Raw genomic sequence first — 19,334 nt, 5'->3', positions numbered from 1 at the left:
GCTGGGTTTTCTCATTTCTAAGAGATTACAGAAATCTCCCCTTGGGGGGGGGGTGGCTGTTATTATTTGCTGATTTATAAACATTTGCAACAAATTTAATTTTGTAAAACACCATACTAGGAAATGAAAAGACATCTGTGAAGATACCCACTGATTTGCAGTCTGTGGTTGACAGTTTTATGTCTGCACAAATACATGTGCACAGTGATCCACTCACGAACAATCCTTGGCCGTGAAAGCAATGATACCTGGGACTTGAATGTGCCAAACATCAATCACCCTTGGAAGTAGCTTAAATTAATTCTTTCATTTCTTTATTAATTATTTGCAGCTGGGTGTGGTGGCACACACCTGGAACAACAGTACTTAGGAGGCTGAGTCTGGCAGATCACAAGTTCAATAGCAGCCCTAGCAAGTAGTAAACCTTTCTCTCATCAACCTAGTGAGACCACATTTCAAGTTAAAATAAGAAAAGAGCCAAAGAGCTGGGCATGGTGGCACACGCTTATAATCCCAGCATTCCAGAGGCTGAGACAGGAGGATAACAGGAGGATCATGGTTCACAGATAGCCTCAGCTACTTAGTGAGGCTCTCTGTAACTTAATGAGACCCTGTTTCAAAATAAAGAATACAAAATAGGGCAGGCGGTGTAGTTTGGAGGTCTAATGCCCCTGGGTTCCATTCCCAGACCCACAAAAAAATAAAAAAATTTAAAAAATAATATATATATTTTTATTTACATATATATTAAATAAAATAAGAAAAGAAATAGGGCTGGGTGTATAGCTCAGAGGTAGAAGTCCCTCAGTTCAATTCCCAGTACCACAAAACAAATAAATGATTTGTAGATATTTTCCAGGAAAGAGGTTTATAAGTTTTTACAAGCTTACTATATTAAGGACATAGGGCATGGATTTTTAAAGAAAGTTTTATTCACTTACTAAAATAGGAAATCCAATAAAGAAAAATTTAAACACTAAAAGTTGTACACACACACACTAAAAACTCATTATTCACCAATAAGTAAAGTATCCCTGTTCTCAGCCAGGTATGGCAGCACACACCTGTACTCCCATTGCTTGAGAAGCTAAGACAGAAGGATCAAAGATTTGATCAGACCCAGCAACTAAGCAAGGTGCTCAGCAGCCTACAAAAATCCTGTTTCAAAACAAAACACACAAAAGAGGAGCTGGGGGTGTAGCTTAGAGATAGGCTGTCCTGGGCATAATTTCTGGTATCAAAAAAGTTAGAATTAATTTTCTTTCTTCCATAATTTTACTTACTCTCCATAAACTCTAGAATCAGAGGGTTGGAGTCACAAAGCCAGAAATAACACAGAAAAAGATCAGGTTCCTCCCCTGTGAGATGTAAGCAGTTACTCAGCAGAGGATAGTTGCTAGGGTGTGTCTAAAGTATTAAATGTCTAGATATGTATTATTCCACAATTATTTTTGTGTGTGTGGTACTTAGGGTGGAGCCCAGAGGATATTCTACCTCCAGGCTATATTCCCAGACCTATTTTATACTTTATTTAGAAACAGGGTCTCACTAAGTTGCTGAGAGCCTCACTATGTAGATGGAGGCTGACTTTGAACCTGTGTGATCCTCCTGTCTCAGAGTGCTGGGATTATAAGCGTGCACCACCACACCTGGCTTCACAATGATTTTTTTTTTTAAGTTTAAGTGGGGACAATAATTGACTCCCATAATATGCATCATATTAAAATTTGTATATCATATATTAAAACTATCACTCAAAATAAGTTGTCAACAATCAATAAAATCGTTACTGAACCAGAAGGTGGAGAAGGGATACTTCAGATGAAACAGGAGGGGCTTTTGAAAGTAAACAAGCAGGTTCTGTCCTGATTCTTGATAAGACATAAACATCTACATAAAATGGTTCTTTAGTAAAGAAGATGCATCCAGTGTTCAAATACATATTGCTTGTGGATTCAGAGCGTGTATTGTGCACAGAGGGGACACTTCACAGAGGGTTAATTGTGGAGCTAGACAGTCAGTGCGCAGTGGTGATGTCTTTTCCTTTGCTCACAAACAGCAGGCTCCATTTTCCCGGGCAGTTTGTTGAAAGGTTTTTCAGTGTTCTGAGAATTGGGAGCCATTATGGGGTGTACATGGAAAATAGTCGCTTATTCAGAATAAGCTGAAAGCAAGGGCTATTATTTCCCATCTAAGTCGCTCTAATGGGATTGGGTCAATCAGTTTCTTTCCTAGATCTTTATATTAAATTTTTTTCCTTTTCTCTCTTCTCCCTGAAAACATGTGTTGCTTAAGAGCAGAATAACTGTATTTGCAAACTCCTGAGGACCCATGTAAGCGCCGTAAAGACAAACTCTCAACTATACACCAATGTTATGTGTTATAGCATGAAATCGCTGCTAAAAATCAGAGTCCATTCAGACTGAATGTGGGAGGAGCCGTTTGTTTCCAAATCAACTATTGCTATTGTTCTTTTAGGCATACCCATAAATCAGTTTGCCTCTTTAATTATGAAGCAGTTACGACTAGCTGTAATTAAGGAATTTCAAACGCATCTTTACTGCGTGGAGGTGGGCTTCGGAACCTGGGGAACGTCGCCTTGTTTTCTGCTTCAGCTCCTCAATAGCTAAATGATCTTGAATAAAGCTCTGGGTCCCTCTTAATCTTTTTTTTTTAATCTACTTTTATTGGTGCCTTGTAATTATACATCATAATGAGGTTCACAGTGATAAAAACATACATGAACACAGCGTTTGGTGTTTCCCTCTGGATCCAACTCACTTCTTCCACTTCCAGTATAGGGTATTGAGATTGGAATGGACAACTTTATATATGTATATAGCATTATCTGTCTTTTTATGTGTGTGCTACTGGGGATTGAACCTAGGGACATCCTGCTTCTGAGCCCTATTTTTTTTATCTATAAAAGATGAAACCCAGAGGCATTGTACCTCCAAGCTACACCCCCAGCCCTATTTTTTTACTCTTTTTATTTTGAAACAGGCTCTCACTAAGTTGTAAAGGGCCTCACTAAGTAGCTGAGGCTGGCCTCGAACCTGTGATTCCCTGTCTCGGCCTCCCAAGTACTAGGATTACAAGTGTACACCACCATGCCTGGCTTCATAGCATTATTTGAATTTTTTTTTATCAAGTCTTCCTTTTCCTCTTTCCATCCCCCTCCCCAAATCCCTTTCCACTATTATACTGGTATCTCCAACCTGACAATGACACGAATATCTAACTTTAACGACTTTTGATACTTGAAGAGAGTTAACCACAGTTGTAAAAAATTTTTAAAATATTTTAAGCCGGGCGTGGTGGCGCACGCTTGTAATCCCCACGCTTGGGGGGCTGAGACAGGAGGATCGCGCAGGTTCGAAGCCAGCCTCAGCTACTTAGTGAGACACTCAGCAACTTAGTGAGACCCTGTTTCCAAATAAAATATAAAATAGGGCTGGAAGTATAGCCCGGAGGTAGAGAGCCTCTGGGTTCCACCCCAAGTACCACCAAAAAAAAAAAAAAAAAAAAAAAAAAAAAAAAAAATTAGGGCAAAAGCATTTCAGTTTGTGAGAATGCACACTATAGAAACAACTTGAAATCCATAATGACCTTCAGAGGAAATTTCTTCATTTCTTGAAGTTGGTCGTTTCCATTCATTTGTAAAATAATTGCTGCCTGTGATTGTTAGAATCCTGGAGAATATGAATGAATAAGGAGGGAGGGGAGAGAAAGGGGAGGAGGTGTCTGAGTAGCTGAACTAGTCCATGAAGAATTTAAATTAATAAGCTGGGCACGGTGGCGCACGCTTATAATCCCAACATTCGGGAGGCTAAGACAGAAGGATCATGGTTCACGGACAGCCTCAGCTACTTAGCGAGGCCCTTTCCAACTCAGTGAGACCCTGTTTCAAAATAAAAAGACTTAAAAAATCGGGCTGGTGTGTACCTCGGAGGTACAGTGTCCCTGAGTTCCATTCCCGGTACCAAAAAAAAAAAAAAAAAAATTAATTCTAATAGTAAGAAGATCAGACCCGGGGGAGGTTGTTCGGCTCCAGTACTAATTCCTTTCCTATTTCCAGAGCAAAGCCCAGCCTGTGAAAGTAGCTTTCTCAATTCATATGATTCCAGAGAATTTTGGAATTCAAATTTAATTGAAGAATTCTTGGTTAGAACTCCAATAAACTTGCAGCAGCAAATATAAAGTTAGTAACCACATTAGAGTAAGGCCAAAATACAAAGTCATTAGCTATGCTCCTCCCACTGTACACTACCTCCAAGTTTTCTTTCTTTTCCTTTTCCTTCCTTCCTTCCTTCCTTTCTTTCTTTCTTTCTTTCTTTTTTTTTTTTTTTTTTTTTGTGTGTGTGTTACTACTGATTGAACCCAGGGACATTCTACTCTGAGCTACAGAACCCAGCCCTAGTTTTTATTCTTTATTTTGAAACAGGGTCTCACTAAGCTGCAGAGGGCCTCACTAAGCAGCTAAGGCTGGCTGTGAACCTGCAATTCTCCTGTCTCAGCCTTTCAAGTACTGGGTGGGATTACAAGTGTATGCCACCATGCCTGGCTCTGCCTGCAAGTTTTCTGAGTCAACTGGAAATATTCTTTTTTTAAAAAAAATATTCTTTAAACATTGCATGTCTCTTCTATCAGAAAAAGAGAAAATTACAATTGCAAATATAATGAGAAAACATTATAATAGGGCTTTTGGTTTTTCTATGATATCTCTCTCTCTCTCTCTCTCTCTCTCTCTCTCCTTCTCTCTCTCTCTCTCTCTCTCTTTCTCCCTCTCTCTCTCTCTCTCTCTTTCTTTCTCTCCTTCTCTCTCTCTCTCTCTCTCTCTCTCTCTCTCTCTCTCTCTGTCTCTCTCTCTCTCTCTCTCTCTCTCTCTCTCTCTCTCTCTGTCTCTCTCTCTCCCCTCCCTCTCCCTCTCTCTTGCTCTCTCCTTCCTCTAGGGATTTAAATTTATGCCCAAAATACAAGATTTTCTTCACCTGATAATTTATGGCTTACCAAGCAAATCCATAATGAGATAATGGCTTCTCTCCTTCCTCTTTCCTCTCCCTTTCTTCCTTATTTCTTTTCTTCCTTTCTTTCTTCTGTTTCCTACAACACCGGCTTTAGACCTAGTATTCTAGATTAACCAAAGATTCCTGAAGTCAGAGGACATAGTGGTGCATGCCTATAATCCCAGTACTTGGGAGGCTGAGACAGTAGGATCCCAGGTTTATGACAGCCCTAGCAATTTAGTCAAACCTTGTTTCAAAATAAAAATTAAAATTGGATTGAGTGCAGCTCAAGGGTAGAAGCCATTGGGTTCAGTCTCAGTACAAAAAAAAAAAAAAAAAGATTCTTGAAGGAAGTTCAAACGTGACCAATATCTGAAAAAACATGGAGCTTAGGGAGTGGGCATCTCCGCAGGATTTGGTTTGGAGAAGCCAAGTAACTGGTGGTACCTTAGGGGAAAACCTCTCCCTTTTACCAAGCTGAAGGCAGTGAGGAATCCTAGGAATCACTGAGATTGAGCTTCCCAAGAGTTCAAATCAAGTCAAAGTTAAACAGAAGGGAAGAAAACATAAGAATAGGAAGGAAATGTGTAGGCAAGGAAAGCAGTATTCCTTGCATGTTTAAGTTGTGGACTGACATTCATGGACACTATTCTACTTACACAGTAATGTATTTTTAAATTTCATAACAAACAAAACTTTTACTCTATATCTACAGAACAACCAACCTAGCCAATATAAAGATTTAATAGCTACTATTACTGAGCATCTAAGAGCTTTATCTATATTACTTAATTTCATTTAATAATCACAACAGTCCTATAACTTGGCTTCCATATTTCTCTGTTAGAGATAAAAGAAAAATGAGGTTGAAATAATTCAAGAGTATCCAGATCAAAGGTTCTGGAACTGCGATTAGGAATTGTGCCTGACAAGTGCCTCGGTCCATCCTCGCTCCCCTCCCCAGCCCTAGAGCCTGAGATGGGGAACTAGTCGCTACAGATTTATCTCAGTCTGTGTGTGTGTGCATGTGTGCAGTACTGGGGACTTAACCCCCAAGAACTTCACCTACAAGCTACACCCTAACCTTATTTTATTTTTTTTATTTTTAACTTGCTGAGGCTGGCCTCGAACCTGTGATCCTCCTGTCTCAGCCACCCAAGTGCTGGGATCACAGGTGTCTGCCACTGTACCTGGCTATGGATGAGTTCTTGCTTCCTGTCCAGCAGCTCCTGAACCCTATCCTTTTGGATTCCTTGGGAACTTCATTGCTAGGCACAGCTGAAGCATGGGCAACCCTGTTGAAACATGATGGACCGAGAGTACATGAGCAACACTGTGCGGCTGGGTGGGAAGCCCAGCAAGGCCTCTCCGGATTGTTCAACGCTCCTTTTGCATGTACAGATTGGGACCCCTTCTAAAATGAGGTCTTATCATCTATTATCAGACCAGGTATATCAGAGAACGTAAGATTAGAGTTTCTGTGCCTTGGGGAACAGAAATTCTAATTTCTATGTTCTTCCTTGGGGAGAGAAGCCAGCTTGTGGAGGCAAGGCAGGAGGTGATCTCAAAGAGAGAGAGATTGCCTCCTGAGACCGAAAGCACACAACACTCTTCTAATCACTTAGGAATGATGAGCCAGAAACCACAAGCGAAAACAACACACACACACACACACACACACACACACACACACACACACGTATCTACATTACTTCATGAACAATAATTCCTCATTCCTCCTCCACCCTTCTTAAGCCCTAGAAACCACAATTCTGTTTTCTGTTTCTATGGATTTAACTACTCTAAGTACCTCATATAAGTAGAATCACACAGTATGTCTTTTTTGCAATTGGCTTGTTTCAATAAGCATGATTGCAAGGTTAATACAAGTTATAGCATATCTGAAGTGTGTGTGTGTGTGTGTGTGTGTGTGTGTGTGTGTATTACTGAGAGTCAAACCCAGGGGTATTCTGCCTCTTGAGTTATACCAGTCTTTTTAATTTTTTTTTTTTTGAAACAGGGTCTCACTAAGTTGCTGAGGCTTTCATTAAGCCTGTGATCCTCCTGTCTCAGACTCCCAAGTACTAAAATTACAGGTGTGTGCCAGGACAGCTGGCTTATAGACCACATTTTTTAAATCCATTTATCTATCAATGGGCCTTTGGGTAGCTTCTACCTTTTAGCTATTATAAATAATGCTGCTATGAACACGGTTGTACAAGTATCTCTTCAAGACTCTGCTTTCAGTTCTTTTTGCAATATAGTCAGAAATCGAATTACTAAGTTACATAGTAGAACTATTTTTAATTTTTTGAGGAATCACCATATTGTTTTCCAGAATGCTTATACCAGTTTATTAACATTTCCACCAAACGTGTTCAAGGGTTCCAGTTTCTTTACATCCTTACCAACACCTATTATTTCCTCTTGGGTTGGGTTTGCTTTGGTGTTGACGGTAGCTATCCCGGTGGGTGTGAAGCGGCATCTCATTGTGGTTTTGATTGTGTTTCCCTAATGATTAATGATGTTGAGCATCTTCTCAGATGCTTACCGGCCATCTGTCCATCTTCTTTGGCACCATGTCCATTGGAGTCCCCTGATCCCTTCTTAATCAGGTTGTTTGTTGTTATTGTTATTGTTGAGCTACCGAAGTTCTTTATATATCCTGGATATTAAGCCCCTATCAGATATATGGTTTGCAAACACATTTTCCCATTCCATAGGCTGCCTTTTCACTGTGTTAATTGTGTCCTTTGATGCACAAAAGTTTTTAATTTTGATGTACTTCAATTTATCTATTTTTTTCCTTTGGTCATCTGTGTTTTTGATGTCGCATCCAAGGAATCGTTGCCAAATCCAATGTCATAAAGCTGCAGATGGTTAATTTTTTAATAAACTTTATGAGGTATAATTTATATTCCATAAAATTCACTCATTATAAGTGTACAGTTCAGTGATCTTCATTAAGTTTATACAGTTATGCCACCATCGCCATGGTCTTCAGCTTTAGAACATATTCATTATCCTAAAAACGGCCCTCTGCCCATTTGCAGCCCATGCCTGTTATTGTGCCCAGCCCCGGGCCACTAGTGATCTGTTTCTTCTCTATAAATTTGCCTATACCTGATTAAATCTTCAGTTATTTAAAAATTATTTTAAAATAGAATTTTACAGAATTTAAAGTGGGAAAGTATGTCACATAATCCTCCATCACACTTGATACGCTTTCTGCAAATTTATTTTTACTTATCTGCCATTTTTAGGATCGCGTTTTATTTTTATCTTTATCGCTGTCAAAAGCAAAGTTGAAAATTGATCTTGTTGGAAGGGGCAGACTTGAACTATGCTATTGGAATTTTATTTAGTCTCCATAGTGTATCTCCTATCCGGAGTCTAATTTCCTTCTAAAATAAGGCATGACATTTCCACTAGGGCACCCAGGTGAGTTATGTGCCTGTCCTAATCAACAGCCACCTGTCACGATCCAAACAGGTCCGTAGATTGTTTATAGTCTCTCTTGCCCCCTCCCTAACACAAGGCTGAGCCCCTGGCTGCTCAGCGCGGGTCACATGTGCTCTCCCTCCCTACCACCTGTACTGGATGGAATTCAGAGGCTCAGTGCGGCTTAAGTACGCCACACGTGAATTCCTCCTCCAGGCGTTGGTATGGAGCGGCTCACACCCAGTTATTTTTCACATTAGGTTCCTTCCAAAACAAGTTTCTGGAAAAACAATGTTAAGGAAGAAAGAAAAGGAGCTATTTTCTTCTTCTTCTTCTTTTTCTTTTTTTTTTTTTTTTTTTTTTTTTTTTGAGCAAGATGTTCTATTTTGTTTTGTTCGGATGAACAAGTATTGTCTCTGATTTTGACTCAGGTCAAATTCAGAAAATCTTGATTTTTTTAAATACATGAAACACTATAGAAACAGCCTCCAACTCCAATTTCCTAGGGTAATGAGGTCAAATTCTGAGGTATAGCTCAGCCTCAGGTGAAGAGCTTGGCGCTGAGCTGGCCTGTGGGACAGGTATGTGCTTTAGTGGGATTCAGTTAGGATGATGCCTTTAGTAGATGAAACCTCTTAATTTGTGTATTAAGACTTGAATCACACCATGCAAAGCAAGTACGATGGGTATTAGTACGGAGCAGGTTGTTTGTGCCTTCACAAGGTGCCCACATCACACCTGTATCACACCTGTATGACAAACTCAGAGGATGCTAAGAGGAAATGAGCACATCTACCTTGAGGCCAATAAAAATATTCAAACTCTGACTAATGAGTTTCACCTTTTCTTAATTTTCCTGATAGAGATCAGTGGGCAGGAAAGGGCCTCTAGTTTGTTCTCCCAGTGGAGCGTCTCACTGTAAGAGAGGGGACCAATAAACCGAGGTCAGGTTTCAACATTATGACTTGAACAATTCCTGGGAGACTTGGGGACATAGCAAAGGTAATCTGCACTGGTTCTCCACTTCTCCGGGTATGCTTTGATGAGCAGCTACACCTGTATTTAATATAATGGCAAGGAAGCTCATTGAGTTCCAGGCACAAAATGATATAAAGCAATGAGAAGCTGGTTGCCATGGTGCACACCTGTAATTCCGATACTTGGGAAGCTGAGATGGAGGAACACAGGTTCGAGGCCAGTCTCAGCAACTTGGTGAGACTGTTTCAACACGAAAAATATAAAGAGCTGGGAGACTGTCCCTGGGTTTAATTCCCAATACAAAAAAAAAAAGAAGAAGAAGAAGAAGAAGAAGAAGAAGAAGAAGAAGAAGAAGAAAGAAAGAAAGAAAAGACAAGACTGCAGTGTATCTCAGAGGTATAATTCCTCTGAGTTCAATCCCAGTACCAAAAATAAATAAATAAATAAATAAATAAATAAATAACCTAGGTGGGTGTGGTGATGCACGCTTGTAATCTCAGTACTTGGGAGGCTGAGACAAAAGGTCCACGGTTTGCGGCCAGCCTCAGCTACTTAGTGAGGCTCTCAGCAACTTAGTGAGACCTTGTTTCAAAATAAAAATAAAAAAATTCAAAATAGGGCTGGGGGTGTAGCTCGGAGGTAGAATGCCCCTGGGTTCTATCCCCAGTGCTGCAAATAAGTAAGTAAATAAATAACCTAAATAGAGCTTTCAGAACCAAACATAACCCTATGGGGGAGATTTCTCTGCTCCCGCCCCTTCACATGGTCCTGAGAAGTTGCTGCCAAATCATCGCAGAGACAGGATCTCATGCTAGGGAAAGGCTGCCCATTTTCAACGGAGCCCTGTCAGTTTGGCTTCCTCATTCTTTCCCTGTGCGGTCCTTGGCAGCATGGTTGGCAGTATTTCCTCTCTGGTTTGTCTATCAGACTTTTTTTTTTTTTTACAATAACTAAAAAAATAGATTATAGATGTTAAAACATTATGACATAGAATTTTACACTTAGGTCATAACTTAAAAGGAAACTGCTTTGCAAGAGAGCAATTTAATAAAAATATAAAGTCTTGTTCTATGCATCTTTGATAGAACAGAATGACCTGCAAGTGACAATGTAAATTATATGGGATTTTTCATTTTAATTTTATTTTGGTACTAGGGATTGAACCCAGGGGCATTCTACCTCTGAGCTATTCCTATTTATTTATTTATGCTGGACTGGGGATGGAACCCAGGGGCATTCTACCTCTGAGATATATCCCCAGCCCTATTTTTCATTCTTTATTTTTGAGGCAGAATCTCACTGGCTGAGACAGGAGGGTCGCTCACACTAAATTGTAGAGGGCCTCACAAGTTGCTGAGGCTGGACATAAACCTGCAGTCCTCCTGTCTCAGCCTCCCAAGTAATAGGATTACAAGCATGCACTACCATACTGGGATTATTCTATATTTAAAATTCCTCTATCCATAAAGTAGATAATTTGTCAAGGAAAAACAAAATATATTCTACCCATGACCCTAAAATGGGCAGTGGGTAGATTCTTATGTTTCTAAGAACCAAGTCATTCTTTTTTCTTTTTCTTTTTTTCTTTTTTTAAAGAGGATTGAACCCAGGGGCATTCTGCTTCTAAGCTACACCCCCAGCCCTGTTTTTATTTTTTATTTTGAAACAAGATCTCACTAAGTTGCTGAAGGTCTTGCTAAATTGCTAAGGCTGACCTCAAACCTGCAGTCATCCCATCTCGGCCTCCCAAGTACTAGGATTACAGGTGTGCTCCGAGTCATTCTTAATGGTTCTCTAAGCTTCACTGTGGAATATCAGTGCAAATATCACAGAAAATGTCATTAATATTTTAGAAAGATGGAAAAAAAGAAGTCCAGACCTTAAAAAGGTTTCAGCTGGGACTGGAGTTTCTGCCTCAGGCAACGATCCAATGGTTGCTTTTCGCCCTCCTATCCAGCTCTTCCTGATCCCAGGAGCCCTCCCTGGATAGCTCACCAGCCAGAATCACTCTTGATTGAAAGAGGGGGATCAAACGTTGCGGGATAGAGTACGTGGTATGATAGAAAATATTAATGAGTCTAAGGTATTTCCAGAATCCACACACTATACCCTTTCTTTTTTTTTTAATTTTTTATTGGTGCACTGTATTCATACATCATAGTGGGATACAAACTTTTGTAGACATACATGCACACATCGCCCAGTCAGCCCCCACCCGATCCCCACCCCATTCTCTCCCCATCCCTCCCTCCCATGCTTGGCTTAGTGGTTGACATCTAGTATTATAGCAATTTATCCAAACTTAAAAATGATAATCTCACATAACAGTTTCATTTGTCTGATACCAAGCTTTTGATGACTTAAAGATAACATTTCAATATTTCTTTTTACTTTCTTTCTTACCAGATAAATTTTTTTCTTTTTTTTGGGGGGTGAAACTATCATATATTTATATATTTATTTTTCAGAAAAAAAAATCTATCCTAATATGGAATATGGACTCTAGATACCCACAACGATCTTGAAAAAGAACAAAGCTAGAAGATATATATTTTTATTTCAAACCATATAAAGCTACAATAATTGAAACAGTGTAGTACTGTTATAAAGGCAGATATATAAACCATTGGAGTTAAATACAAGCCTAGAGCTAAACTCTTTCCTATATTGTCAAGTTATTTTTGACAAGGTTTCCACGAACATTTGGTGGTGGAAATAATAATCTTTTAACTAAATATTGTTGAAAAATAATAATTACATGGAAAAGAATAAAATTGGACCCTTACCTAATCCCATATACAAATATTAACTCAAAATAGATAAAAGACCTAAATATAAATCTTAAGACTATAAACTTTTAGGAGAAAATCTGGGTCATAAAACCTCACAACACTGAATTTGGCAGTGATTTCTTGGATATGATTTCAATGGCACAGGCAACAGAAGAGTATACAAACTCCCTAAAAAATAAAAAAAATATATTGTATATCCAAAGACAATGTAAACAGAGTTAAAAGTTACTAATAGAATGGGATAAAATATTTCCAAATGCTTTATCTGAAGGTATATTAATATTCCAACTAGAAATCCTAAAAATTAACAATAAAGGCAAACAATACAATTTAGAGATAGGTAAAAGACTAACATAAGTAATGAATCTCCACAGATAACCAATCTTAGTTGTCTGTTGAATGGAAATTCTTATTTCTCTGGTTCTGGTGTGTGTTACCTATTTCTTCTTTGTAGTTAATCTCTTTGAGTATTTTCTCTAGCGCTGGTTTTGAAGACATAAATTCCTTCAGTTTCTGTTTGTCATGGAAGCTTCTTATTTCTCCATCTAATTTGATAGAAAGTTTTGCTGGGTAGGAAATTTTTGGCTGGAAGTTGTTTTCTTTCAGAGTTTGGAATATGTTACTCCAAGCCCTTCTGGCTCTCATGACTTGGTTTGGGAAGTCTGGAGTGATTCTAATTGGTTTGCCTCTGAATGTCACTTGGCCCTTTGTTTTTGTTGCCTTTAAGATTCTCTGCTTGGCTTCCACATTGGTCATTTTGACAATTATGTGGCGTAGGGACCCTCTTCTCCGATCCTGTCTAAACAGAGTTCTATAAGTTTCCTGGACCTGTGTATCAACCTCTTGCTCTATGTTTGGAAATTTTTCTGCTATTACTTCCTTGAAGATATTGTTGATCCCTTTGGTATCACTTTCTTTTCCCTCCTCTATTCCAATTATTCTTAGGTTAGCTCTCTTAAAATGGGCCCATATTTCTTCAATATCAGATTCCTGCTGTTGGATATTTTTTTCTAGATTAGAAACTATGCGTTTATTTTTGGTTTGCTCATCTTCTAAAAGCGAGATTCTGTTCTCCATGTGGTCTAGTCGGTTGTTTGTGCTTTGAATTGAGGCCTTTACTTCATTAATTGCATCCTTTATCTCTTTTTGGCTCTCTCTGAGTTCTTTTCGAAGCACCTCTATTATTTCTACAGTTATTTTCCTGATTTGATCTTCTAGAAATCTCTGATTTTCTGTTTTATCGGGTTCTGATGTTGTGGGGTTGTGGGCGTTCATTGCTCTAGTATTATTCCTCTTTCCCATGATTTTGGAAGTTTGTGCCTTCTCTGGGTTCTTCCCTTGGGTCACTATGACTTCACTTAAGGTGCTCTGGATCTCGAGTCAGTAGTATCTCAGATCCCACTACTCCTTTACTGGGTTGTATCACAGAGTCTCCGACCCAGAGAGTCGATAGAGGCTGCTTTAGACTGTGGGGGGTGCCAGGTTGCACGTTCTCTTATGGTGTGATATCTCTGCCACCGCCACTCCCCCACTGGGTCAAGTCCCAGGAAGTACAGTACTGGGATTTCTCCTCTGTGGCCCGCAATTTGACTCACTGTTCTTGAGTACGCAGATGTAGCTGTACTGAATTTGGTGAATTCGCTGCTGCTGCCGCAGGTGGCAATATGGCGCCGCTGCCACGCCCTCGGCCGTGAGGCTGGAGTATTTCTTCTTGGTTTTGATTTCCACTCTGAATCCCTGCAGCGTGTGCTGAGCTCAGCCACTGGGAGCTTTAGATGTTCCATCGCCGAGAAATCCCGCCTGGCTGTTCCGCAGCGGCTCACCTCGGCTTGCTGTAGCCGTCCGGTGAAATCGCCGCTGCCGCCGGCAGTATGACGCTGCTGCCGCATCCTCAGGGGTGAGGCTGGTGTATCTCCTCTGTGGCTCTGATCTCTGTTCTCAGTCCGCTTTCTCTCTGGAGCCTGGTGATTTTTTTGTTTCTCTGGTGATGGCGTTTTCTGGCTATGAAAGGCGCTGATTTTGTGGTAATGGAGATTGGTTGTTAGCGGGGCTCTTAAGCCCCGCTTTTCTCAGTTGCCATCTTCCCGGAAGTCCCCACACTATACCCTTTCTATGACCTCTGAACAGCTCATAATTTAGCTCGACCAATATTCTTCATTAAATATTTTTAGTAGATAATTTTGGCAGAGAAAGATGAACAAGAAGAAGATTATAGTGGCTTAAAGCATGGGCTCTGAAACAAGGTTTAGGTTACATTCTCGATTCTGCAACGCAGATTTCCATATGCTTTCTCCCAGTTTGCCTCCAAGTCAAGGAGGACGGGTTACCATGACACTGTCTAGGAGCTACTATTTCTAAGGAGACTGTGTCACATTTCTCAGAAGTATAAACGTAAAAATATGCATTGAGAACTACTTAGGTGATTCGTGTAAAGGGCCTAGTATGTGCCTGGTACATTGTTAGCATAAATAAATGGTTGATTTAAGTATTTGAAATATAAATAGAAAATGTGTGATTTTTCTTACTACTTTCTTGCCTGGAAACTATTGGCTAACAAATACATTATACTATGTAAACACATTTATTGTTCATATCTTCCCCATCTCTATGCAAAAACACTTTGTTAAAATATGAATGAAGCTAGGCCTGGTAGCCCACACCTGTAATCCCAGTACTTGGGAGGATGAGACAGGAGGATCACAGGTTCACAGCCAGCCTCAGCAAATTAATGAGGCCCTCCACAATTTAGTGAGACCTTGTTTTAAAACAAGAAGTAAGCCGGGCATGGTGGCGCAAGCTTGTAATCCCCGCACTTGGGAGGCTGAGACAGGAGGATCGCACAGGTTCGAAGCCAGCCTCGGCTACTTAGTGAGACCCTGTTTCCAAATAAAATATAAAATAGGTCTGGGAGTCTAGCCTGGAGGTAGAAAGCCTCTGGGTTCTACCCCTAGTACCACCAAAAAATAAATAAATAAATAATAAAACAAGAAGTAAATAAGGCTGGGGGTGTAGCTCTAAGGTAGAATGCCCCGAAGTTCAACCCCCAGCATAAAAAAAAAAAAAAAAAAGAATTGAGCTGGAGTGCTGGTGGTGTATGCTCATAATCCCAGTAATTGGGAGGCTAAGACAGAGGATCAAGGCCAGCCTCGGGATTTAGCAAGACCCTTTACAATCCATTAAGACCTTGCTTCAAAATAAAAATTTAAAAAGCAATGAGGATGTAGCTTGGCAGTAGAATTCAATCTGAGTTGAATCCTCAGTACAACACACCAACACACACACACACACACACACACACACACACACACACACACACACACGTGCGCGCGCGAATTGATGTCTTCTTACCTCTAAAATTCCTCCAAACTAATATATCTTTTTTTTTTTTTTTTTTTTTTTTTTTTTTTTTTTTTTTTTGGTGGTACTGGGGGTGGAACCCAGAGGCTTTCTACCTCCGAGCTATACGCCCAGACCTATTTTCTATTTTATTTGGAAACAGGGTCTCACTAAGTTGCCGAGAGCCTCACTCAGTAACTGAAGCTGGCTTCGAACCTGTGCGATCCTCCTGTCTCGGCCTCCCAAGCGCAGGGATTACAAGCCTGCGCCACCGTGCCTGGCTTAAACTAATATATCTTTGAAAATTACTTTGCCTATATTTTTATTTTAAATTCCCCCAATCTTTTAATTTTTAAACATGAAACTACCATAATTAAACTTTTGCTTAAAGAAAAAATTTTTCTCATCATGAGACCAGAGCTCAGTCCACATCACAGGCAGTTATTGTGAATTCCTTTTTAAAATATTCAAACTGAGCATATGTGAAATTCAAGCCAGTTCCACTCAAAAAGAAATCCTCACAGGACTGCAGACTGTAAACATGAGAAGTATCCCCCTGCTATTTTATGCCTCCCCCACAAATTGTTTCCATCCATGTCTCAAGTGCCAGTCTGTTTTCATGAATTCTAATTCTACTTGGCACCAGATTGCTGCTGGACTGGAGGGCATTTTGACATTTGTCAAACTCTGTAAAGACTGCGAGGTTTGCATTGAGACTGGCGTCCTGAATTCAGGGGAACGCTGGTGAGCGCCCAGACATTCTGGCCACTGTAGTGATCTACTCCTACTGAGTAGTCCAGGGTACTGAGATTTTTCTTTTAGACAAATACAAAAAGCAGAACTTCTGCAGTTAAGTTAAAATTGACAAAGGAGCCAGGCATGGTGGCATACACTTATAATCCCAATACTTGGGGGCGGGGGGGGGGGCTGAGACAGGAGGATCTCAGGTTCAAAGCCAGACTCAGCAACTTAGCAAGGTTCTCACCAACCCAATGAGACCCTGTTTCCAAATAAGATATATTTTAAAAATTGGGTAAGGGGTGTATCCTGCAGGTAGAATGCCTCTGGGTTCGATCCTCAGCACCACCCAAAATAATAAATAAAACTGACAAAGGAAAAGAGAATTCCTGGAATCTAGTACTAATTCAATCTGTAGAAATATTGTTACCTATTAAAGAATTTAAGAGAGACTCAACCAGTGTCAGTGGAACTGTTGAAAGCCATGGTTGCTTCCAAATGGGAATTTTATTTTTTTTTATTTTTATTTTATTTTATTTTATTTTATTTTATTTTGTACTGGGGATGGAACCCAGGGACATTCTACCTCCAAGCTCTACCCCCAGCTCTATTTTTTATTTTGAAACAGGATCTCACAGAGTTGCAAATGGCCTCACTAAATAGCTGAGGCTGTTTGCAAACTGCCATCCTCCTGTCTCAGGCTCCTCAATGCTGGGATTACAATCATGTACCACCACGCCTGGCTCAGATGGGGAAAATTGTGAATGGACATGACCACTGACAGGTAAAATGAAATTAGTCCCCCTTATCCAAGGAGCTACACTGCAGGACCCCCAGTAGATACCCCAAACCATTATAGTACCTACATTCTACATACACTATGTTTTTTTCCTATACATTTCTTTCTTTCTTTCTTTCTTTCTTCCTTTCCTTCTTTCTTTTTTCTTTCTTTTTTCTTTCTTTCTTTCTTTCTTCTTGTACTAGAGAATAAACTCAAGGACATTCTACCTCCAAGCTACATCGCAGCCCTTTTTATTTGTTATTTTGAAACAGTTTCATTAGGTTGCTGAGAGCCTCGCTAAATTGCTGAGGCTGCCTTCGAACTTTGCAATGCTCCTGTCTCTCAACCTCCCAAGAATTGGGACTACAGGCATGCACCACTGAGCCAGACCTATATATTTATTTCTACAACAAAATTTAATCCATAGCTGGGTGTAGTGGCACATGCTTGGAATCCCAGGATGTGGGAGGCTGAGAAAGGAGGATCCGGGTTTATAGACAGCCTCAGCTCCCTAGTGAGGCCCTCCTCAACTTAGTGAGACCCCGTTTCAAAGCATAAAAATAGGGCTAGTGGTGTAGCTCAGAGGTAGAATGCTACTGGGTTCAATTCCCAACACCACACAAAACAGTTTAATTTATAAATTAGGCCCAGTAAAAAAAATTAGCAGCCATAATTAGCATAGTAGAATAATTATAGCCATGTAGTCTACTAAAATAGATGTGAATGTGGTCTCTGTCTCAAAATATCTTATTGTACTATACTCATCCATCTTCTTGTGACAGAGTGAGATATGACGTCTGTGTGACAGGATGCGGTGAGGAGAACAATGTAGGCATTGTGACAGAGAGCATGTTCTGCTACCTGACAGCGACTTCAACACGGGCTCTGCTGCACTGTGACCTACGGCCTGAACACCATAATGGCGGAGTGCCGAGCAGGTGGGGAGCACACAGTAGGAGCCGCCAGGCAAAGGGATGCTCTGCGCCCTGGGCAGGACACAGTGAAGCAGCGTGAGGTACCCTCAGCTACTAGAACGCCATGCCATTTGAGATTTATAAATTTTTGTGTTAGTATTTTCAGACAGCAGTTGACCATGAAGAACTGAATGCACAGAAAGTAAAACCACTGATGAGGATGGACTGTTGTGTTTGCCTACTTGGGCTAGAAAAGCTAGAGAGAAGCTATACCTCCTTTCTCACGACTTATAGTATGAGTGTGCGTTCTTTGAATCTTAACAAGTACCAAATAAAGTGATCTGGGCAGAACTTTTCCCCAAGGGAAATAAATAATTATTACTTACACATAAAGTAAAAAAGTCAATGTCATTGATACCAGTTTTTTCATTTGCTTAGGGAAAATGTCATCTCCCAACATACCAACATCTGCACAGTATGCTGACGATATACATAAGAATCAATAAAATGCAGTGATATCTGTAATTTCCCCAGAACAAAAGTAGATAATAGTAGTGTCAGCTGTCTACACAAGGTACTGCACAAAGCAAATTTAATCAGTAATAACTATGTATTGAAATATTCATGTGGTGGCACAGGCTTGCAATCCCAGTACTTGAGAAGCTAAGACAGAAAGATCACAGGTTCGAGGCCAGCCTCAGCTACTTAGTAAGGCCCTCTGCAACTTAGTGAGACCTTGCTTCAAAATAAAAAATAAAGCCAGGCGTGGTGGCGCATGTTTGTTATCCCAGCATTCGGGAGGCTGAGACCAGAGGAACGCGGTTCACAGATAGCCTCAGCTACTTAGTGAGGCCCTCCGCAACTCAGTAAGACCCGGTTTCAAAATAAAGAATAAAAAAAATAGGGCAGGGGGTGTAGCTCGCAGGTCGAATGCCCCTGGGTTCCATTCCCAAACCCACAAATAAATAAATAAAGTAAAATATAAAAAAATAATAAAAAATAGGGCTGGGAGTGTAGCTGAGAGATAGAATGCCCCAGAGTTCAACCCCCAGTTCTGTAAAAAGGAAAAAAAAAAAAAAAAAGGAATGTCCAGAAATAAAACTGGGTAACACTAATGTAGGAAATGTAAAATATATAAATATATGCTGATATGAATTAAATAGTTTCACTTAGGTGCATAACAAGGAATTATTACAATTCAGGGGTATGGGGCATTCTACCTCTGAACTACACCCCCAGCCCTATTTTTAATTCTTTTTTTTTTTTTTTTTTTTTTTTTTTTGCGGTACTGGGGATAGATCCCTGGGACATTTTCCCTCTGAGGTATACCCCAGCCCTAGTTACAAAG

This window comes from Muscardinus avellanarius, assembly GCF_963383645.1.
Source record: "Muscardinus avellanarius genome assembly, chromosome: 13".
Taxonomy (NCBI): Eukaryota; Metazoa; Chordata; class Mammalia; order Rodentia; family Gliridae; genus Muscardinus; species Muscardinus avellanarius.
This window is presented reverse-complemented; position numbering follows the sequence as displayed.